This window comes from Symphalangus syndactylus, chromosome 12, assembly GCF_028878055.3.
Source record: "Symphalangus syndactylus isolate Jambi chromosome 12, NHGRI_mSymSyn1-v2.1_pri, whole genome shotgun sequence".
Classification (NCBI taxonomy): domain Eukaryota; kingdom Metazoa; phylum Chordata; class Mammalia; order Primates; family Hylobatidae; genus Symphalangus; species Symphalangus syndactylus.
This window is the reverse complement of record NC_072441.2, coordinates 139688758-139713152: the sequence shown is the minus strand read 5'-3', so window position 1 is coordinate 139713152 and position 24395 is coordinate 139688758. Positions and strand designations below refer to the sequence as shown.

At 46.8% G+C, this 24395-nt stretch overlaps 1 protein-coding gene across 7 annotated transcripts in view; it reads right to left on the bottom strand.

The window, feature by feature from the left end:
* INPP5B (inositol polyphosphate-5-phosphatase B) overlaps positions 1 to 24395 on the bottom strand; it is a 93035-nt gene that overhangs the window by 32236 nt on the left and 36404 nt on the right. The gene's annotated exons all lie outside the window — the stretch shown is intronic.

Genomic DNA, 24395 nt, shown 5'->3' with positions numbered 1-24395 from the left:
AACCTCTCTCAATCTCAGTAATTTGACCTGTCCTGCCTTCTTCACAGGTTTACCGTAGGGTCAACTGAGTTGATATGTGAGTAGGCACTTTAAAAGTAATACAACATATTATAAAACATAACATAGTGACTTCCACTCTAAAGAGGAGAAAGGCAAGGGTCAGAGATTAAAACTGGAAATAGTCTAAGAGCTCTAAGAAATGAGAAGTGCTTGTCATTGTTGACAAATTGCCTTGAAAACCAAAGAGCCCAAGGGCCCAACCCAGAAATATTTTGGGAAAGTCGTTAAACCAAGATAAACCTGGAAAGGAAAATTAATCTGCCAATAGCTTCTCTGCTCTTTAAAAGCCAGATCTCTTGTCAACAGGGAACAACATGAAGAGGTCACAGAGAGATGTGATTTTAAAACCCAAGTTATGGGAAGGAGCTCTGGAGGAATGAAACACCACTGAAGAATTTTGCTCTAAAGACTATTACTAAACATGGATTTCTCAACCACGCATTCACATGAACCAGAAAAAAACAAACTTTTGAAAAAAGAAAGCATAATCATTTGAACATGAAGATAATTACACTTTAATGCCTCCAATCAATCACCAAATGCTACAGACTGAATATTTATACCCCTGCCCAAAGTCATATGTTGAAATCCTAACCCCCAAGATAACGTACTAGGAGATGGGGCCTTTAGGAGGTGTGAGGTGTTTAGATCACAAGGGTGGAGCCCTCATGATTGGGATTAGTGCCCTTATAAGGGTGGAGGAGACAAGCCGGGCGCGGTGGCTCACGCTTGTAATCCCAGCACTTTGGGAGGCCGAGGCGGGCGGATCACGAGGTCAGGAGATCGAGACCACGGTGAAACCCCGTCTCTACTAAAAATACAAAAAATTAGCCGGGCGTGGTGGCGGGCGCCTGTAGTCCCAGCTACTCGGAGAGGCTGAGGCAGGAGAATGGCGTGAACCCGGGAGGCGGAGCTTGCAGTGAGCCGAGATTGCGCCACTGCACTCCAGCCTGGGCGACAGAGCGAGACTCCATCTCAAAAAAAAAAAAAAATAAAAAAAAAAAAAATAAGGGTGGAGGAGACTAGAGTTCCCCTTCTGCTACGTGAGAACACAGTGAAAAGACAGCTGCCACTAAGCCAGAAAGCAGGCCCTCATCAGACATTGAATCTGCCAGCACCTTGATCCTGGACTTCTCAGCCTCCAAAACTGTGAAAAATAAATCTCTGATCTCTGCTTTTGTTTTGTGGTGTTTTTCCTGTATGTTTTTTTATTATTATTATTATTTTTTTTTTTTTTTTTTTTTTTTTTGAGACAGAGTCTCCAGGCTGGAGTACAGCAGCCTGATCATGGTTCACTGTAGCCTTGACCTCCAGGGCTCGTGTGATCCTCCCACCTCAGCCTCGCTGGTAGCTGGGATTAACAGGCACAAGCCACCATGCCCAGCTAACTTTTTGTATTTTTTTGTAGAGATGGAGTTTTGCCATGTTTCCCAGGCTGGTCTTGAACTCTTGGGCTCAAATGATCCTCCCGCCTTAGCCTCTCAAAGTACTGGGATTACAGGTGTGAGCCATCACACCCAGCCAAATCTCTGTTGCTTATAAACCACTCAGTCTATGGTATTTTGTTATAACAGCCTATAGACTAAGGCTAAACTAAGACACAAAAGCCTTTCAATTTTGCTTCCTAAATGCCTCTATATATATTCCTATCCCCAGTGTCACTGTGCTAGTCTAGGTTACCAACATCTCCCCTGAATGACTATAAAAGCCTCAACTAGTTTCCCTGCCTCTTTTCTCACCCCACCCTCTCCAACCCAATTTCTACACTGTGGCCAGAGGATTTTTTAAAAAAGTAAATCGGATCACATCACTTTAAATCTTTTAGAGGGTTCATACTGGATAAACCCAAATCCCTACATACAATTACCAAGGCTCTTCCCAGTCTGGATCCTACCCACTGCTCTAGCCCCAAGACTCACCACAGTCCTGCAGCCTCCACCTCCTTGATGCCATGCTCTAAGCATATTAAGGTTACTGCAGCTATACAAAGATCCCATCAGAAAGCAACTTCCCTCTTCTTCACTCTGCTTTATAAGGCTAACTCCTACCCATCCTGTGCCAGGGGTCGGTAAACTTTTTCTGTAAAGGGCCACAGAGTAAATATCCTAGGCTTTGCAGGTCATACAGTCTCTTCCAACTGTTCAACTCTGCTGCTATAGTGCAAAAGCAGCTGTGAGTGTGGCTGCATTCTAACAAAATGGTATTTATAGATGCTGAAATTTGATTATCATACAATTTTCACATATCACAAAGCATTATTCTCTTGAATCTTTTCAAACATTTAAAAATGCAAAAAATCATTCTTAGCTCATGAGCTGTACCAAAGTAGATGGCAGGCTAGATTTGGCCTATAGGCTGCACTTCACCAACTCCTGCTATAGGCCATATCTTAGAGGTCATTTCCTCCAAGAAGACTTCTCTAACCTCTCCTAGGCTGGTCAGATGCCCTGACACTGGTGTTTCCATAGCTCCCTGTACTCCCCAACACAGCCTTGATTGCTGTGCACTGTAGGTGTTTCTTCTTCCCAGTTAGACTGTAAGCTTACTGAGGACTAGACTTTGTCTGATTTATGCATCACTGTATCCCCATCATTCAGCATACCACCCAGCACATTATAGGCAGTGCAGTCACACAATTCAATATTAAATGCGCAATGAACCTGAATCCCTATGTGCCTATATGTTTTTCTTTTTCTTTCTTTTTTTTTTTTTTTTTGATACAGGGTCTCGCTCCGTTGCCCAGGCTGGAGTGCAGTGGCGCAAGCTTGGCTCATTGCAACATCTGCCTCCCAGGTTCAAGCTATTCTCCTGCCTCAGCCTCCCGAGTAGCTGGGATTACAGACACGCAGCACCACACTCAGGTAATTTTTGTATTTTTGGTAGAGACGGGTTTTGCCATGTTGGCCAGGCTGGTCTCAAACTCCTGACCTCAGGTGATCCACCCAGCTCGGTCTCCCAGTGCTGGGATTACGGGCATGAGCCACTATACCCGGCCCCGTGTGCCTTATATGTTTAAATATCTAACATCCAAGTTCAAGTCTGTAGCATTCTTTTGGAATGTGTGAGGTAATCTTCCCATTGTCTCCAAAATATAACAAAAATAAGAAAGGAGAACTAGAATGGGTTATTTCTAGAGTTCTACTAACCCATAGTTACTTAATAATTATTTCTGGAAATGAAATCCCTAGCTGGATTCTACTTCTCTTTCTTTACTCTCACTGAGCTATAATAAAGCTTAGAGAGCTAAGGCATTTGAGTTAGTAATGGTGTATTGGGACATCTATTAGAATGACTGAAATTTAAAAAAAAGAAAACCAGCTGACAATTCCAATTGCTGACAAGGATGCATAGGAGCAGTGACTCTCATCCATTGACAGTAGGCATGGAAAATCATACAGCCACTTTGGAAGACAGTTTGGCAGTTTCTTAAAAAGTGTAACAGTCTTACCGTATGTTCTACCCACGACACTCCTAGATATTTACTGATCTGAAAATACGCTGGGCGCACCATAGCTTGTGCCTACAGTCCCAGCTATTCGGGAGGCTGAGGCAGGAGGACTGCTTGAGCCCAGGAGTTTGAGATCAGCTTGGACAATAGAGACCCTTATCTCTTAAAAAATAATAAAATTAAATTAAATAAAAATAAAAATAAAATAAAATAAAAGTAGTGGCACATGCCCACAGTCCTAGCTACTTGAGAGGCTGAGGAAGGATGGTTACTTGAGCCCAGGAGTTCAAGGCTGCAGTGAGGTGTGATCTTGTCACTGCACTCCAGCCTGGGTGACAGAGGGAGATCCCACCTCTAAAAAATATGGCAAGAAAAATAATTTTTGTACACATAAAAACCTGTACAGAAATGTTTATAGCAGTGTTATTTAAAATCACCAAAAACTGGAAGCAACCAAGATATATTTCAACAGATGAATAAACTGTGATACATCCATATAATAAAATATTAAGCAATTTAAAAAATTAGTTATCAAGCCATGAAAATACATGAATGAATCTTAAATGCATATTGCTAAGTGAAGGAAGTCCATCTGAAAAGGCTATATATTACATGATTCCAATTACACAACATTCTGGATAAGACAAAACTATAGAGACGGTAAACAGATCAATGGTTGCCAGGGGTTTTGGGGGTGAGGGTGGGGTCAAATAAATGAAGAACAGGGGACTTTTTAGGACAGCAAAACTATACTCAAAGAAACTATAATGGTGGATACATGGTACTATCTATGGCTTTCAAAACCCACAGATTTTTACAACACAAAGAATGAAACTTGGCTGGGTGCGGTGGCTCACGCCTGTAATCCCAGCACTTTGGGAGGCTGAGGTGGGCGGATCACCAGGTCAGGAGATCGAGACCATCCTGACTAACACGGTGAAACCCCGTTTCTACGAAAAATACAAAAAATTAGCCGGGCGCGGTGGCAGGCGCCTGTAATCCCAGCACTTTGGGAGGCCGAGGCGGGCGGATCATGAAGTCAGGAGATCGAGACCATCCTGGCTAACACAGTGAAACCCCGTCTCTACTAAAAATACAAAAAATTAGCCGGGTGTGGTGGCGGGCGCCTGTAGTCCCAGCTACTTGGGAGGCTGAGGCAGAAGAATGGCGTGAACCTGGGAGGCGGAGCTTGCAGTGAGCCGAGATAGCGCCACTGCACTCCGGCCTGGGCGAAAGAGCGAGACTCCATCTCAAAAAAAAAAAAAAAAAAAGAATGAACCTTAATGTATGCAAAATTTTAAAAAATTATTTAGGATGTCAGGAGATTCCGGAGTAAAACGCAGAAAATGACAAAAGTATCTAACCTATATCACAAACGTATGAAACCACCTCATTGAAGGGAGTAGGGGAAAAAGTGTTTACCTAAGTAACTTTAGAAATGAGTGGAATCTATTAAGGCGCCAGAAATAGTGGCTCATGCCTGTAATCCCAGCACTCTGGAAGGCCGAGGCAGGCGGATCACCTGAGGTTGGGAGGTCGAGACTAGCCTGACCAACATGGAGAAACCTCATCTCTACTAAAAATACAAAATTAGCCAGGTGTGGTGGCACATGCCTGTAATCCCAGCTACTCGGGAGGCTGAGGCAAGAGAATTGCTTGAACCCAGGAGGCGGAGGTTGCAGTGAGCTGAGATCGCGCCACTGCACTCCAGCCTGGGCAACAAGAGTGAAACTCTGTCAAAAAAAAAAAAAAAAAAAGACTAAAGGCAAGTGGAACTGTACAGAAGCATTGTACTCTAGCTGATAATGGTGTTTCCATGGGGGTCCTGATTAACAATTCTGAGGCCGGATGCAGTGGCTCACACCTGTAATCCCAACACCACTTTGGGAGGCCGAGGCGGGCAAATCACCGGAGGTCGGGAGTTCGAGACCAGCCTGACCAACATGGAGAAACCCCATCTCTACTAAAAATACAAAATAGCCAGCTGTGGTAGCACATGCCTGTAATCCCAGCTACTCGGGAAGCTGAGGCAAGAGAATCGCTTGAACCTGGAAGGCAGAGGTTGCGGTGAGCCGAGATTGCACCATTGCACTCCAGCCTGGGCAACAAGAGCGAAACTCCGCCTCAAAATAATAATAATAATTTTCTCAAGATACCTCTAGGCCAAAAGGAATCCCTAACAGTTGCATTTAAGTAGTTAGGGCCAAATAAGTATTTAAGTCCTAACAAGTTAGTAGCAATTTGAAAAAATAATACACATAAAAAGATTTCCATCTTTTTTTTTTTTTTTTTTTTGAGATGGAGTCTTGCTCCGTCGCCCAGGCTGAAGTGCAGTGGCACAATCTCGGCTCACTGCAAGCTCTGCCTCCCGGGTTCACGCCATTTTCCTGCCTCAGCCTCCCGAGTAGCTGGGACTACAGGCGCCCGCCGCCATGCCCAGCTAATTTTTTTGTATTTTTAGTGGAGACGGGGTTTCACCGTGTTAGCCAGGATGGTCTCGATCTTCTGAGTTCAAGATCCGCCCACCTCAGCCTCCCAGAGTGCTGTGATTACAGGCGTGAGCCACCGCGTCCGGCCGAACTACTTTCAACTGGAAGTTTGTCTGGTGTTCCCACAGATCTCCATGTTCACCTTGAATTTTTTTTTTTTTTTTTTTTTTTTTTTTGAGACAGTCTCACTCACTCTGTCACCCAGGCTAGATTGCAGTGGGGCAATCTCAGCTCACTGCAACCTCTGCCTCCTGGGTTCAAGCAATTCTCGTGCCTCAGCCTCCTGCATAGCTGGGACTACAGGCAGATGCCACTACACCCAGATAATTTTTGTTTTTTTTTTTGAGACAGAGTCTCTCTCTTGTCACCCAGGATGGAGTGCAATGGTGCGATCTCAACTCATTGCAACCTCTGCCTCCCAGGTTCAAGCGATTCTCCTGCCTCAGCCTCCTGAGTAGCTGGGATTACAGGCGCACGCCACCACACAGCTAATTTTTCTATTTTTAGTAGAGACAGGGTTTCACAATGTTGGTCAGGCTGGTCTTGAACTCCTGACTTCGTGATCCGCCTGCCTCAGCCTCCCAAAGTTCTGGGATTACAGGCGTGAGCCACCGCGTCCGGCCGAACTACTTTCAACTGGAAGTTTGTCTGGTGTTCCTGAGAGGTGACAGCGTGCTGGCAGTCCTCACAGCCCTCGCTCACTCTCAACGCCTCCTCTGCCTGGGCTCCCACTTTGGTGGCACTTGAGGAGCCCTTCAGCCCACCGCTGCACTGTGGGAGCCCCTTTCTGGGCTGGCCAAGGCTAGGGCCCACTCCCTCTGCTTGCAGGGAGGTGTGAAAGGAGAGGCGTAAGTGGGAACCGGGGCTGCATGCGGCGCTTGCAGGCCAGCTGGAGTTCCGGGTGGGCGTGGGCTTGGTGGGCCCCGCACTCGGAGCAGCCGGCTGGCCCTGCTGGCCGGGGCAATGAGGGACTCAGCACCCTGGCCAGCGGCTGCGGAGGGTGTACTGGGTCCCCCAGCAGTGTCAGCCCACTGGCGCTGCGCTCGATTTCTCACCGGGCCTTAGCTGCTTTACTGCGGGGCAGGCCTCGGGACTGCAGCCCGCCATGCCTGAGCCTTTCCCCGCCTCTGTGGGCTCCTGTGCAGCCCCAGCCTCCCCAACAAGCGCCATCCCCTGCTCCAGGGCGCCCAGACACATCCACCATCCAAGGGCTGAGGAGTGCGAGTGCACGGCATGGGACTGGCAGACAGCTCCACCTGCAGCCCCAGTGCAGGATCCACTGGGTGAAACCAGCTGGGCTCCTGAGTCTGGTGGAGATGTGGAGAACCTTTATGTCTAGCTCAGGGATTGTAAATACGACAATCAGCACCCTGTGTCTAGCTCAGGGTCTGTGAATGCACCAATCGACACTCTGTATCTAGCTACTCTGGTGGGACCTTGGAAAAAACCTTTATGTCTAGCTCAGGGATTGTAAGTACACCAATCGGCACTCTGTATCTAGCTCAAGGTTTGTAAACACACCAATCAGCACCCTGTGTCTATCTCGAGGTTTATGAGTGCACCAATTGACACTGTATCTAGCTGCTCTGGTGGGGCCTTGGAGAACCTTTGTGTCAATACTCTGTATCTAACTGATCTGATGGGGACGTGGAAAACCTTTTTTTTTTTTTGAGACGGAGTCTCGCTCTGTCGCCCAGGCTGGAGTGCAGTGGCGCGATCTAGGCTCACTGCAAGCTCCGCCTCCCGGGTTCACGCCATTCTCCTGACTCAGCCTCTCCGAGTAGCTGGGACTACAGGCGCCCGCCACCACGCCTGGCTAATTTTTTGTATTTTTAGTAGAGACGGGGTTTCACTGTGGTCTCGATCTCCTGACCTTGTGATCCACCCGCCTCAGCCTCCCAAAGTGCTGGGATTTATGTCTAGCTCAGGGATTGTAAACGCACCAACCAGTGCCCTGTCAAAACAGACCACTAGGCTCTACCAATCAGCAGGATGTGGGTGGGGCCAGATAAGAGAATAAAGCAGGCTGCCCGAGCCAGCAGTGGCAACCCGCTCGGGTCCCCTTCCACACTGTGGAAGCTTTGTTCTTTTGCTCTTTGCAATAAATCTTGCTACTGGTCACTCTTTGGGTCCACACTGCTTTTATGAGCTGTAGCACTCACCGTGAAGCTCTGCAGCTTCACTCCTGAAGCCAGCGAGACCACGAGCCCATCGGGAGGAATGAACAACTCCAGACGTGCCACCTTAAGAGCTATAACACTCACCGCGAGGTCCGCAGCTTCATTCTTGGTCAGTGAGACCAAGAACCCACCAATTCCGGACACATTCCCACAGATCTCCATGTTTACCTTGAATTTTTTTTTTTTTTTTTTTTTTTGACAGAGTCTCACTCATTCAGTCACCCAGGCTAGAGTGCAGTGGGGCAATCTCAGCTCACTGCAACCTCTGCCACCTGGGTTCAAGCAATTCTCGTGCCTCAGCCTCCCACGTAGCTGGGACTACAGGCAGATGCCACCACACCCAACTAATTTTTGTTTTTGTTTTTTTTTTTTTTTGAGACAGAGTCTCTCTTGTCACCCAGGATGGAGTGCAATGGCGTGATCTCAACTCACTGCAACCTCTGCCTCCCAGGTTCAAGCGATTCTCCTGCCTCAGCCTCCTGAGTAGCTGGGATTACAGGCGTGCGCCACGACACACAGCTAATTTTTGTATTTTTAGTAGAGACGGGATTTCACAATGTTGGTCAGGCTGGTCTCGCACTCCTGACTTTGTGATCCGCCCCCCTTGGCCTCCCAAAGTGCCAGGATTACAGGCATGAGCCACCAGGCCCGAACTGATATTAAATCTTATATTTATTCATTATTATTGGATGCCATTTCCGCTAAATCGTGAGCTCTGCGAGGCAGGGACTTGGTCATCCTTCTTCTGCTTCCCTGCCCAGTGCACAGCAGGCACTCAATGTATTAAGTACAGCAAAGTATCAGGAAATGTCACCTGACGTCCAGCTCTACCACTGTCTTCCTGTGTGACATGAGAAGTCACTTCTGCTCTTTGGGTCTCAGTTTCTTCATCTATAAAGTGGGGATTTTAAATATCAATATTTCAGGGGCCTTTACCATATGGAAAGGCACCTGCACTTTTCAAACTAAGGAGTTATGAGGAAGTGCTGTGCTTCTGCCTGTCAGTGGTTTCTAATGACTCTCTCAGGATGTTTCTTTAGGTACTTCCTAACAGACTGAAAGCTCATCTCCTAAGGACCAACAGTTTGTCTCTGGATTCAGCTCACGGCCAGGGGTGCATAGCGTACTGATGGGAAAATGGCCCTGCATCTTGTCGATGTTCTCACAGGGGTTCTCTCAGGACAGTCCAGCAAGGACTAGAACATCTTCACTCATTACACTACATATGGAAACTTTAAGGCATGCTATGGAGGACTTCCAGCCACAGGGCGGTCTTCTCAGAATCTCCTCTCCAGAACCTGGCACAGAAGCTGGCTGTCAGAGCAGCTCTTGACCAGATTTGCCATTACACAGCCCCGCAGTTCCCCCTCTGGCCACAGCTTCCTGTCCTTTCTCCTCTCCTGCTTCTCTAGTCCCACTCTGCCCTTTTTCCAACCTCAGACCTCCAATCTTTTTGTCACCCAATCTAATAGGTGACAATAGATATTTTTCCTTTTTTCCCCATGTTCAGTCACCAAGTTTTATGAATCCTCTCTTAAATTTTTTTTTTTTTTGAGACAGAGTCCTACTCTGTTGCCCAGGTTGGAGTGCGGTGGCGTGATCTCAGCTCACGGCATCCTCTGTGTCCTGAGTTGAAGCGATTCTCCTGCCTCAGCCTCTCAAGAAAGCTGGGATCACAGGCACGCACCACCACGCCCAGCTAATTTTTGTATTTTTAGTAGAGACGGGGTTTCACTATGTTGGCCATGGTGCTCTCAAACTCCTGACCACAAGTGATCTACCCACCTTGGCCTCCCAAAGTGCTAGGATTACAGGCATGAGCCACCTCACCCAGCCTCTCTTAAATATCTTTATATCTGATTGTCTTCTCTATCCCTACTGTCATGCCTTAGTTTAGGCCCTTAATGTTTCTGGAGAGCCCACTTAATGATTTTCCTACCTCCATTTTCACCTCCTCCAATCCCATTCTGCCAACACCTAGAAGAAAACACAAATCTGGGTGCGCACAGTGGCTCATGCCTGTAATCTCAAGGCTTTGAGAAGCTGAGGCAGGAGGATTGCTTGAGTCCAGGAATCCAAGACAACATGGTAAAACCCTATTTCTACAAAAAAAAAATTTTTTTTTGAGATGTTGTTTCGCTCTTATTAACCAGGCTGGAGTGCAATGGCACAATCTCGGCTCACTGCAACCTCCACCTCCTGGGTTCAAACTATTCTCCTGCCTCAGCCTCCTGAGTAGCTGGGATTACAGGCATGTGCCACCACGCCCAGCTAATTTTTGTATTTTTTAGTAGAGACGGGATTTCTCCATGTTGGTCAGGCTGGTCTCAAACTCCTGACCTCAGGTGATCGACCCACCTCAGCCTCCCAAAATATATTTTTTTAACTAACTGGGCATGGTAGTGCAAACCTGTAGTCCCAGCTACTCAGGAGGTGAAGGGGGAGGATAGCTTGAGCCAAGGAGCTCGAGGCTGCAGTGATCCATGATTGTATCACTGCATTCCACCCTGGGCAATACAGTGAGACCCTGTCTCAAAAAAAGAAAATAGGCCGGGCGCGGTGGCTCACGCTTGTAATCCCAGCACTTTGGGAGGCCAAGGCGGGCGGATCACGAGGTCAGGAGATCGAGACCACGGTGAAACCCCGTCTCTACTAAAAATACAAAAAATTAGCCAGGCGTAGTGGCGGGCGCCTGTAGTCCCAGCTACTCGGAGAGGCTGAGGCAGGAGAATGGCATGAACCTGGGAGGCGGAGCTTGCAGTGAGCCGAGATTGCGCCACTGCACTCCAGCCTGGGCGACAGAGCGAGACTCCATCTCAAAAAAAAAAAAAAAAAAAAAAAATCAAAAAAAGAAAAGAAGAAAAGAAAACACAAATCCGGACAGGTCACTACTGTGGGTAAAATCCCTCAATAACTTAAATCATTTTATCAAAGGCATTGGAACCAGAGTAACTCCATCTTGAATAACAGCTAGGTAAAATAAGGCTAAGACCTGCTGGGGCTGCATTCCCAGACAGTTAGGCATTCTAAGTCACAGGATGAGATACGAGGGTCGGCACAAGGCACAGGTCATAAAGACCTTGCTGATAAAACAGGCTGCAGTAAAGACGCCTGCTAAATCCCACCAAACCAAGATGGCCACGAGAATGACCTAGGTCATCCTCATTGCTACACTCTCACCAGCGCCATGACAGTTTACAAATGCCATGGCAATGTCAGGAACTTACCCTATATAGTCTAAAAACGGGAGGCTTGAATAATCTACCTCTCGTTTAGCATACAATCAAGAAATAAAATAAAAATGGGGCCGGGCGCGGTGGCTCACGCCTGTAATCCCAGCACTTTGCGAGGCTGAGGCGGGTGGATCACGAGGTCAGGAGATCGAAACCATCCTGGCTAACACGGTGAAACCCCGTCTCTACTAAAAATACAAAAAATTAGCCGGGCGTGCTGGCGGGCGCCTGTAGTCCCAGCTACTTGGGAGGCTGAGGCAGGAGAATGGCGTGAACCTGGGAGGCAGAGCTTGCAGTGAGCCGAGATCGCGCCACTGCACTCCAGCCTGGGCGACAGAGCGAGACTCCGTCTCAAAAAAAAAAAAAAAGGCATCCAGCAGCCCTTGGGGCTGCTCTGTCTATGGAGTAGCCATTCTTTATTCCTTTACTTTTTTTTTTTTTTTTTTTTTGAGATGGAGTCTCACTCTGTTGCCCAGGCTGGAGTGCAGTGGCGCGACCTCAGCTCACTGCAATCTCCGTCTCCTGGGTCCAGGTGATTCTCTCACCTCAGCCTCCCAAGTAGCTGGGATTACAGGTGCATGCCACGACACCCAGCTAATTTTTGTATTTTTAGTAGAGATGGGGTTTCACCATGTTGACCAAGCTGGTCTCAAACTCCTGACCTCAGGTGATCTGCCCGCCTTGGCCTCCCAAAGTGCTGGGATTACAGGTGTGAGCCACTGCCCCTGGCCTACTCCTTTACTTTCTTAATAAACTTGCCTTCACTTTACGGATTCACCTCAAATTCTTTCTTGTTCGAGATCCAGGAACCCCTTTCTTGGGGTCTGCATTGGGACCCCTTTCTGGCAACAACTTTCTGGCAAACCATGAAGGGATGATAATGAAGAGACCCCCCGCCCCCGACCCAAAGGAAAATTATCTGCACACGACACCAATTGGCCAACTTTGGGTAAGTGGGGTGCATCTACCCACGTAAAGGATTTGGTTAGAGCCCCAACTTAGAGGAGTTAGAGTCTCTCCTAAGACAGAGTTAAAAGCTCCTCTCCATAAAAGGCAAGGATGCTTGATGGACCTTGGGTTTGAGGTCCGACTTAGGAAGGTTAGAGTCCTTCCTAAGATTTAGGGGGTTAGAGGTCCCATTTGATAAGGTCACTATCCGTCAAGAATGGGTTTAGCACTATGGGATGTTAACTGCTATTATCTTTGTACTAATCTGCTTTGCATGCTTTGCTGATGGCTGTGGGTGACAGAATTAGGCATGTACAGGGTCACGGGACATGGGGAACTTTTTCCTCACTAAAAGGCGAAACTTGAGAGCTGATGGAACTGCTGAAAATGATCCCTCTGTTACCGACAAGCAGCCGCCTCAACTTTTCAGTGCTGCTGGAATGGGTGGGTCTTTCTCTGGCCCCCCTGAACTCTTCGCCTTTGCCACCCTGCTGCAGGCAATGCTTTTCTCTCTCCTTTTCCCTTTCCTATCTAAAGTTACTCAGGGCAACCATCTTGCCCAGAGACTATGTGTTGAAAAATGTCCTCGGGAGCTTTACCTTGTAACCATGTGGCAGTGCTTTCTCTTGGTCTCCGCCACCCAGGGAACAGGAATTTTGGGGTTCATGACATAGTTAGCTCTAAAAATTATCTTGAGCAGTTAAAACCCTTTACAAGCTCAAAATTGGCTGTCTCTAGGATCCTTCTAGGAAGAACAATGGAAACTGCCCAGTGCTGTAGCTCAGCAGCTAAGGCTCTGCCAACTGACAAAGTGGCCTGGGTGCAATCCTGGCTTAGGGACTGAGAACTTTCTGGTTTGATATCTGTGTGCCCTTCTTGAATTTTCCTTTCTCTGAGCACCTGGGAGGTTACCTTTGGTAAAGTTCAAAAGCCAGAAATATTGGCCATTTGGCATGGTTAAAGTCAGGTAATGAGAAATCTAGACTGGGCCAGGCGTGGTGGATCATGCCTGTATTCCCAGCACTTTGGGAGGCCGAGGCAGGCAGATAACCTGAGGTCAAGAGTTCAAGACCAGCCTAATTACTTGAACCCAGGAGGTAGAGGTTGCAGTGCACTGAGATCATGCCACTGCACTCCAGCCTGGGTGACAAGAGCAAGACTCTGTCTCAAAAAGAAATTTAGACTGGGCGTAGTGGTTCATGCCTGTAATCTCAGCACTTTGGGAGGCCAAGGCAGACAGATCATTTGAGGTCAGGAGTTCGAGACCAGACTGGCCAACATGGTGAGACCCCCCCATCTGTACTAAAAAATACAAAAATTAGCTGGGCATGGTGGCAGGTGCCTATACTCCCAGCTACTTGGGAGGCTGAGGCAGGAAAATCACTTGAATCTAGGAGACAGAGGTTGTGGTGAGCTGAGATCGCCCTACTGCACTCCAGCCTGGGTGACAGAGTGAGATTCTGTCTTAAAAAAAAAAAAATGTAAAAGGACTTATTTTTTTTAAGGGTGAGTTTTTTTAAAGGGTGTTATGGTTAAAAGGCAAATTAATTAAAGGCAGATATTCAACCTCTAAGAGCCTGGGACTCCTTGGGAAAAACAGGAGACACCACAGACTGTGTTTTGGGAAAAACCTGTTTTTCTCAGGGAACACCAGGAACTGAAAGTGTTTCTCTCAAAATCTAAGGCTCTGTTCTGTTTTGTATTGCGTTATCTGATGTTTTTTACTTTGGGGGGTATCAGAAATTACTTCGCATTATGAGATAACTTTGTTGTATAATAACTAGGTAGGAAATATACTTTTGGGGACGGCTAATGGCAGTTACGGGGAGATACTTGGCTATGCACGTTTGGATCAGAAAAGCATGCTCTTGGCCACCTAGGAAGTATGGAGATGTCCCCACTCCTGCTGAGTTATAAGACTCCCATGGAGCTGCGCTGATTCCCTCTTTTTGGGATCCAGGATCTGGTATAAAAATGGGACCTTGGCTGGGCACGGTGGCTCACGCCTGTAATCCCAGCACTTTGGGAGGCCGAGGTGGGCGGATCAGGAGGTCAGGAGATCGAGACCATCCTGGCTAACACAGCGAAACCCCATCTCTACTAAAAATACAAAAAATTAGCCGGGCGAGGTGGCGGGTGCCTGTAGTCCCAGCTACTCGGGAGGCTGAGGCAGGAGAATGGCGTGAACCCGGGAGGCGGAGCTTGCAGTGAGCCGAGATCGCGCCACTGCACTCCAGCCTGGGCAGCAGTGAGACTCTGTCTCAAAAAAAAAAAAAAAATGGGACCTTTAGGCTAGGCGCGGTGGCTCCCGCCTGTAATCCCAGCCCTTTGGGAGGCCGAGGCGGGTGGATCACTAGGTCAGGAGATCGAGACCACCCTGACTAACGTGGTGAAACCCCGTCTCTACTAAAAAGATACAAAAAATTAGCCGGGCGTGGTGGTGGGTGCCTGTAGTCCCAGCTACTTGGGAGGCTGAGGCAGGAGAATGGCGTGAACCTGGGAGGCGGAGCTTGCCGTGAACCGAGATCACACCACTGCACTCCAGCCTGGGCGACAGAGTGAGACTCCATCTGAAAAAAAAAAAAAAAAAAAAAAATAGGACCTTTAATTTCTGGAGATCTGTTTTGCCTGCCAGCTATGCCTGCTTATTAGGTTGTGGAAACTGCATTCTTTACTGGCAAATGAAAAATCTTACAACTACTGGATCTTTTTCTGTCTGTGTACTTATATGTGTTGTGTGTGTAATGTTTATATATGAAAGAGTTTTAACTAATTGGTTTAAGATAATAAGTGCTTAGCCCAGGCACAGTGGCTCATGCCTGGAATCCCAGGATTTTGGGAGGCCGAGACAGGTAGATCACCTGAGGTTAAGAGTTTGAGACCAGCCTGGCCAACATGGTGAAACCTTGTCTCTACCAAAAAGTACAAAAATTAACTGGACATGGTGGTGCATGTCTGTATCCCCAGCTACTTGGGAGGCCGAGGCAGGAGAATTCCTTGAACCCGGAAGGCAGAGGTTGCAGTGAGCCACTGCACTCCAGCCTGGAAGACAGAATGAGATTCTGTCTCAAATAATGATGATAATAATAATAATAATAGTAAGAGCTTAAATAAGGCCGGGCACGGCGGCTCACGCCTGTAATCCCAGCACTTTGGGAGACCGGGGCAGGTGGATCACCTGAGGTCAGGAGTTCAAGACCAGGCTGGGCAACATGGTGAAACCCTGTCTCTACTAAAACTACAAAAAAAAAAAAAAAATGAGCGGCCAGGTGCGGTGGCTCACGCCTGTAATCCCAGCACTTTGGGAGTCCAAGGTGGGTGGATCATGAGGTCAGGAGATCGAGACTATCCTGGGTAAAACGGTGAAACCCCATCTCTACTAAAAATACAAAAACTTAGCCAAGCGTGATGGCAGGCGCCTGTAGTCCCAGCTACTCGGGAGGCTGAGGCAGGAGAATGGCACGAACCTGGGAGGTGGAGCTTGCAGTGAGCCGAGATTGCGCCACTGCACTCCAGCCTGGGTGAGAAAGCGAGACTACGTCTCAAAAAAAAAAAAAAAAAAAAATTAGCTGGGCATAGTAGTGCATGCCTGTAATCCCAGCTACTTGGGAGGCTGAAGCAGAAGAATTGCTTGAACCTGGGAGGCAGAGGTTGTAGTGAGCCAAGATCACGGCATTATACTCGACGGAGCGAGATTCTGTCCAAAAAAAGAAAAAGGCTTAAATAAAATATTTTTTGTCAGAAAAGTAAAAAGTGTAATGCTTTTTAGTTCACATGACTTAAGTAATCTTTGGGAAATAAAAACAGTTTTACATGCAAGGTGTGTAAAGAAAGTGAAATGTATTTTTCATAAAAGATTATAAGAAGTCAGTCAGGCATGGTGGCTCACACCTGTAATCCCAGAACTTTCGGAGGCCGAGGCGGACAGATCACGAGGTCAGGAATTTGAGACCAGCCTAGCCAACATAGTGAAACCCTGTCTCTACTAAAATACAAAAAATTAGTCAGGCGTGGTGATGCACGCCTGTAGTCCCATCTACTTAGGAGGCTGAGGCAGGGGAATCACTTGAACTCAGGAGGCAAAGATTGCAGTGAGCCAAGATCGCACCACTGAGCTCCAGCCTGATGACAGAGCAAGACTCTATCTCAAAAAAAAAAAATTATGGGAATGTGGATTTTTTTTTCGCCTAAAGGGTTAAAGGATTGTTTAAGTTAAATAAAATAAAACTGAAAGTTTAAGTTTGTTAATCTTGTAAACGAAATTCTGTGGGTGAACATACTGGCTAAAGTTAAGAGGGTATTATTCAGTTTTTCTGTAAATTAAATACTAGAATAAAAGTACAGTAAGTTTTTCTTAGAGCACTAATCTGCTGTTTAACAAAAAAAAATTGTAAAGGATTGGCCAGTCACGTTGGCTCATGCCTGTAATCCCAGCACTTTGGGAGGCCAAGGTGGGCGAATCACCTGAGGTCGGGAGTTCGAGACCAGCCTGAACAACAAGGAGAAACCCCATCTCTACTAAAAATACAAAATTAGCCAGGCGTGGTGGCGCATGCCTGTAATACCAGCTACTCAGGAGGCTGAGGCAGGAGAATAGCTTGAACCCAGGAGGTGGAAGTTGTGGTGAGCCAAGATCGTGCCATTGCACTCCAGCCTGGGAAACAAGAGCAAAACTCCATCTCAAAAAAAAAAAAAAAAAAAAAAATTGTAAAGGGTTATAAAAGGTTAATGAAAATCTTACCTTATGGTCAGGCATTAAAGTTGGATAAATTTGTCTATAAGGTTTTATTAAGAATTAGGTTTAACATTAATAGTATGCTAATGCAAAGTTGAAATTTGGCTTATTTGGTTATATAAATCATAAAGGAAGCATTGTCAAATATGAAATAGTGTTTGGCTTTCTTTGGGCTGTATTTGTATAAATATGTTATTGAGGCCAGGCGTGGTGGCTCAAGCCTGTAATCCCAGCACTGTGGGAGGCTGAGGCTGGCGGATCACCTGAAGTCAGGAGTTCAAGACCAGGCTAGCCAACATGGTGAAACCCCATCTCTACTAAAAATACAAAAATTAGCTAGGCACGGTAGTGCACACCTGTAGTCCCAGCTATTCGAGAGGCTGAGGCAGGAGAATAGCTTGAACCCTGGAGCCAGAGGTTGCAGTGAGCCAAGATCATCATGCCACTGCACTCCAGCCTGGGCAACAAAGCAAGATTCTGTCTCAAAAATAAATAAATAAATAAACAAAAATATGTTATTGGTATATGTTCCAAAATTATGGAAAACTCCTATAATTCTGTCATGACTTAATGTATGTTACCAATAATTACAATTGTTATGTAAAATTGTTATATGCCACTGTGGTAACCAAATTTCTTTGTCAATTGTGTTTTTGACTGTGGCTGCCTTAAAACATTTTGTCATCCACAGACAACTGTTGTCTTGTTTTAATCCTCTTTCAAAGGTGGTTTTAATCAGCTATAGGACTTTGAAAAGTGCTCTTGAATGCAGGTTTCTAATAACTTTGGAGACTGTGACATTAGAATTGAGGATCTTGCTGCACTTTATACAGCAAGTATAATAAAGCAGATCGGTCTTACCGATTTGTCTTTAGTAAAAATGAAAGACTGGAGAGAGGAAAATATATGTTTCAAAAACTATGGTTAGGCTGGGCATGGTGGCTCACACCTGGAATCCCAGCATTTTGGGAGGCTGAGGCGGGTGGATCACTTGAGGTCGGCAGTTCGAGACCAGCCTGACCAACATGGTGAAACCTCATCTCTATTTAAAAAAAATACAAAAATTAGCCAGGCGTGGTGGCGTGTGCCTATAATCCCAGATACTCGGGAGGCTGAGACAGGAGAATCGCCTGAACCCAGGAGGTGGAGATTGCAATGAGCCGAGATTGCACCACTCCCCTCCAGCCTGGGCAACAGAGTAAGACTCTGTCTCAAAAAAAGAGAAAGAAAGAAAGAAAAAAAAAAAACTATGGTTATTAGGTTCTAGTCTCATCAGTTGTGTTTAAGTTTTTTCCTGCAATTTAGACTGACTCTACTTATTTCTATTAACCAACTAGTGATCTCTGGCTGCAGCTCAGAAGAAACAAGAGATATAGGTAATGTAAAAACCTGGATCAATATTCTAATTCTGGGCATGTACTGGAATCAGCTAGCAATCCCATATCAGCTTGGTTCCAACAGTTGCCCAGTTCATGAAAAGCCTTCTAATTTAGTTTATTTGGAATAATTTCACTTATTTTGCTTTACTGTTGTGGAATACATTGCTGTTGTACTCTTTGTGTAGAAATGCACGATAAGCTTACTGAATGTTTTCTTAAATTGAACACTTATTAATCTTCCAGATATTACCTTTTGTTGGAACTCAAGAGACATGAATGGCCTTGCCATACTGCTGCTTTCTGACTGAGCTCCTCTCTACCCTGAATACAAGAGACCCTCATAGTTAGGCAGGAATATCATCACCCTATTCAGCATGAAGAAGTTACAGAAGATGGATTTTCATCCCTCTGCAACCCTTACGATTAAGGGTTCTTTTATAAAAGGGAGGGAGAAACATCAGAGTTGTTTGAACCACAGTAACTCCATCTTGAATAGGGGGTAGGTAAAATAAGGCTAAGACCTGCTGGGCTGCATTCCCAGAGAGTTAGGCATTCTAAGTCACAGGATGAGATATGAGGGTCAGCACAAGGCACAGGTCCTAAAGACCATGCTGATAAAACAGGCTGATGTAAAGAAGCCTGCTAAAACCCACCAAACCAAGATGGCCATGAGAGTGATCCACCTCGTCCTCATTGCTACATTCCCTCCAGCGCCTTGACAATTTACACATGCCATGGCAATGTCAGGAAGTTACCCTATATGGTCTAAAAAGGGGAGGCATGAATAATCTGTCAGGCCTCTGAGCCCAAGCTAAGCCATCATATCCCCTGTGACCTGCATGTATACATCCAGATGGCCTGAAGCAACTGAAGATCCACAAAAGAACTGAAAACAGCCTTAACTGATGACATTCCACCATTGTGATTTGTTCCTGCCCTACCCTAACTGATAGGATATGTTCTCCCCTGCCCTTAAGAAGGTGCTTTGTAATATTCTCCCCCGCCCTTAAGAATGTACTTTGTACACCTATCCCAAACGTATAAAAACTAATGATAATCCCACCAACCTTTGCTGACTCCTTTCTCAGACTCAGCCCACCTGCACCCAGGTGAAATAAACAGCCTTGTTGCTCACACAAAGCCTGCTGGTGGTCTCTTCACACGGACGCGTGTGACATTTGGTGCCAAAACCCGGGACAGGAGGACTCCTTCGGGAGACCAGTCCCCTGTCCTCGCCCTCACTCCGTGACCTCAGGTCCTCAGACCAACCAGCCCAAGGAACCTCTCATCAATTTCAAATCGGGTAAGCAGTCTTTTCACTCTTCTCCTGCCTCTCTTGCTACCCTTCAGTCTTCCTCTCTTGCTACCCTTCAATCTCCCTGTCCTTCCAATTCCAATTCTTTTTCCTCTCTAGTAGAGACAAGGAGACACATTTTATCCGTGGACCCAAAACTCTGGCGCCGATCACAGACCTGGGAAGATAGTCTTCCCTTGGAGTTTAATCACTGCGGGGATGCCTGCCTGATTATTCACCCACACTCCACTGGTGTCTGATCACTGCGGGGACACCTGCCTTAGTCATTCACCCACATTCCTTTGGTGGCAAGTCAATTGCAGGGATGCCTGCTTTGGCTGCTCACCCACCCCCTTCTCGGTGTCTCTACCTTTCTCTTTAAACTTACCTCCTTCACTATGGGCAACCTTCCGCTCCCCGTTCTCCCTTCTTCTCCTTTAGCTTGTATTCTCAAAAACTTAAAACCTCTTCAACTCACACATGACCTAAAACCTAAGCGTATTATTTTCTTCTACAACACCGCTTGGCCCCAATACAAACTCGGCAATGATTCCAAATAGCCAGAAAACGACACTTTCGATTTCTCCATCCTACAAGATCTAGATAATTCTTGTCATAAAATGGGCAAATGGTCTGAGGTGCCTGACGTCCAGGCATTCTTTTACACATCGGTCCCTTCCTAATCTCTGTTCCCAATGACATTCATCTCAAAGCTTTCTTCTTTCTCTCCTGTCTGTTCCTTCAGTCTCCACCCCGAGCTCTGAATCCTGGGAATCCTCCTTTTCTACAGACCCATCTGACCTCTCCCCTCCTCCCCAGGCAGCTCCTTGCCAGGCCGAGCCAGGACCCAACTCTTCTTCAGCCTCTGCTCCCCCACCCTATAACCCTTCTATTACCTCCCTCCTCACACCCAGTCTGCCTTACAGTTTCGTTCCACGACCAGCCCTCCCCCACCTGCCCAACAATTTCCTCTCAGAGAGGTGGCTGGAGCTGAAGGCATAGCCAAGGTTAATCCTCCTTTCTCTTTATCCAACCTCTCCCAGATCGGTTAGCGTTTAGGCTCTTTTTCATCAAATATGAAAACCCAGCCCAGTCCATGGCCCGTTTGGCAACAACCCTTAGACGCTTTACCGCCCTAGACCCAGAGGGGCCAGCAGGTTGTCTTATTCTCAATATGCATTTTATTACCCAACCCGCTCCCGACATTAGAAAAAGCTCCAAAAATTAGATTCTGGCCCTCAACCCCCCAACAGGACTTACTTGACCTCTCCTTCAAGGTGTACAATAATACAGAAGAGTTGCAATTACTTGCCTCTGCTGTGAGAGAAACCCCAGCTACATCTCCAGCACACAAGAACTTCAAAATGCCTAAACCTCAGGGTCCAGGTATTCCTCCAGGACTGCCTCCCCAGGATCTTGCTTCTAGTGCCGGAAATCTGGTCACTGGGCCAAGGAATGCCCGCAGCCCAGGATTCCTCCTAAGCCGTGTCCCATCTGTGCAGGACCCCACTGGAAATCGGACTGTCCAACTCGCCCAGCAGCCACTCCCAGAGCTCCTGGAACTCTGGCCCAAGGCTCTCTGACTGACTCCTTCCCAGATCATCTCAGCTTAGCGGCTGAAGACTGACACTGACCAGTCACCTCGGAAGCCTACAGGACCATCACAGATGCTTTGGGTAACTCTTACAGTGGAGGGTAAGTCCATCCTCTTCTTAATCAATAAGGAAGCTACACACTCCACATTACCCTTCTTTCCAAGGGTGTGTTTCCCTTGCTTCCATAACTGTTGTGAGTATTGACGGCCAGGCTTCTAAACTTCCTACAACTCCCCAACTCTGGTACCAACTTGGAAAACATTCTTTTATGCACCCCTTTTTAGTTATCCCCACCTGCCCAGCTCCCTTATTAGGTTGAGATATTTTAACTAAATTATCTGTTTCCCTGACTATTCCTGGGCTACAGCCACACCTCATTGCCTCCTTTTCCCCCAGTTCAAAGCCTCCTTCACATCCTCTCCTTGTATCTCCCCACCTTAATCCACAAGTATAGGATACCTCTACTCCCTCCTTGGCAACGGATGATGCACCCCTTACCATCCCATTAAAATCTAATCACCCTTACCCTGCTCAATGCCAATATCCCATCCCACAGCATGCTTTAAAAGGATTAAAGCCTGTTATCACTCACCTGTTACAGCATGGCCTTTTAAAGCCTATAAACTCTCCTTACAATTCCCCCATTTTACCTGCCCCAAAACTAGACAAGTCTTACAGGTTAGCTCAGGATCTGCGCCCTATCAACCAAATTGTCTTGCCCATCCACCCTGTGGTGCCAAAGCCATATATTCTCCTATCCTCAATACCTCCCTCCACAACCCATTATTCTGTTCTAGATAAACCTAGCTGACCCCATAAATCCTAAATCCTTTTCCCCACTCCCCTTTCCATTCCTTAAAAAACAGCCCTAAAAGATGCTCCCACACTAGCTCTCCCTAACTCATCCCAACCTTTTTCATTACACACAGCTGAAGTGCAGGGCTGTGTGGTTGGAATTCTTACACAAGAGCCGGGACCGCGCCCTGTAGCCTTTCTGTCCAAACAACTTGACCTTACTCTTTTAGCCTAGCCCTCACATCTGCGTGTGGGGGCTGCCGCTGCTTTAATACTGTTAGAGGCCCTCAAAATCACAAGCTATGCTCCACTTACTCTCTACAGTTCCCATAACTTTCAAAATCTATTTTCCTCCTCACACTTGACACATATACTTTCTGCCCCCCAGCTCCTTCAGCTATACTCACTCTTTGTTGAGTCTCCCGCAATTACTATTGTTCCTGGCCCAGACTTCAATCCGGCCTCCCACATTCTTCCGGATACCACAACTGATCCCCATGACTGTATCTCTCTGATCCACCTGACATTCATTCACTCCATTTCCCCATATTTCCTTCTTTCCTGTTCCTCACCCTGATAACACTTGGTTTATTGATGGCAGTTCCACCAGGCCTAATCGCCACTCACCAGCAAAGGCAGGCTATGCTATAGTATCTTTCACCTCTATCATTGAGGCTACTGCTCTGACCCCCTCCACTACCTCTCAGCAAGCTAAACTTATTGCCTTAACTCGGGCCCTCACTCTTGCAAAAGGACTACGCGTCAATATTTATACTGACTCTAAATATGCCTTCCATATCCTGCACCAGCATGCTGTTACATGGGCAGAAAGAGGTTTCCTCACTACTCAAGGGTCCTCTTTAATCATCATTAATGCCTCTTTAATAAAAACTCTTCTCAAGGCTGTTTTACTTCCAAAGGAAGCTGAGAGTCATTCACTGCAAGGGCCATCAAAAGGCATCAGATCCCATTGCTCAGGGCAACGCTTATGCTGATAAGACAGTTAAAGAAGTAGCTAGCTTTCCAATTTCTGTCCCTCACGGCCAGGACTGGACAGTACTTTGCCCTTCTCAGGATTAGAGCCTGTCCTCGAGATGCTACAGGGTACTGTCCATTTGAACTTTTATATGGACACACTTTCTTGCTCGGCCCCGACCTCGTCCCAGACACCAGCCCTCTAGGCAACTATCTTCCAGTCCTCCAGCAGCTAGACAGGAAATTCGCCAGGCTGCTAATCTCTTGCCTACTCCAGATTCCCAGCCATATGAAGACACTCTAGCTGAACGATCAGTTCTTGTTAAGAATCTGACCCCTCAAACTCTACAACCTCCATGGACCGGACCCCACTTAGTCATCTATAGTACCCCAATGGCTGTTCGCCTGCAGGACCCCCCACCATTAGGTTCATCATTCCAGAATAAAGCTGTGTCCGTTGAACAGCCAGCCTGATCTCTCCTCTTCCTCCTGGAAGTCACAAGTACTCACCCCTACTTTCCTTAAACTTATTCGCATTTCTGAAGAGCAGTAATAACCCTTATAAGCCTAATACAACCCTTCATTCTATTAGGTCTATTTGTCCTTACCCTATTTTTTTTTTTTTTTTTTTTTTTTTTTGAGATGGAGTCTCGCTCTGTCGCCCAGGCTGGAGTGCAGTGGCGCGATCTCGGCTCACTGCAAGCTCCGCTTCCCGAATTCACACCATTCTCTTGCCTCAGCCTCCCCGAGTAGCTGGGACTACAGGCGCCCGCCACCACGCCCGGCTAATTTTTTGTATTTTTAGTAGAGACGGGGTTTCACCGTGGTCTCGATCTCCTGACCTCGTGATCCGCCCGCCTCGGCCTCCCAAAGTGCTGGGATTACAAGCGTGAGCCACCGCGCCCGGCCCTTACCCTACTTTTTGCAACAGGGCTTTACGCAGTCACCCCCACTACTTGGACTGTACCCCAAAAATTTGTCATCCCTACTATCTTCTGTCTAGTCATACTCCTATTCACCATTCTCAACTACTTGTAAATGCCCTGCCCTTGTTTACACTGCCAGTTTACACTTTTCCTCCAAACCATTGTAGCAGATATCTCCTGGTACTATCCCCAGTCCACCACTCTTGACTCCCTCTTAGAGTGGATAGATGAACTTTGCTGACAGGGCACCCTCTAATACTTTTACCCTGATGAAGTCCTATTCTTTACTTTTATACTCACTCTTATTCTCATTCCCATTCTTATGCCACCTTCTACCT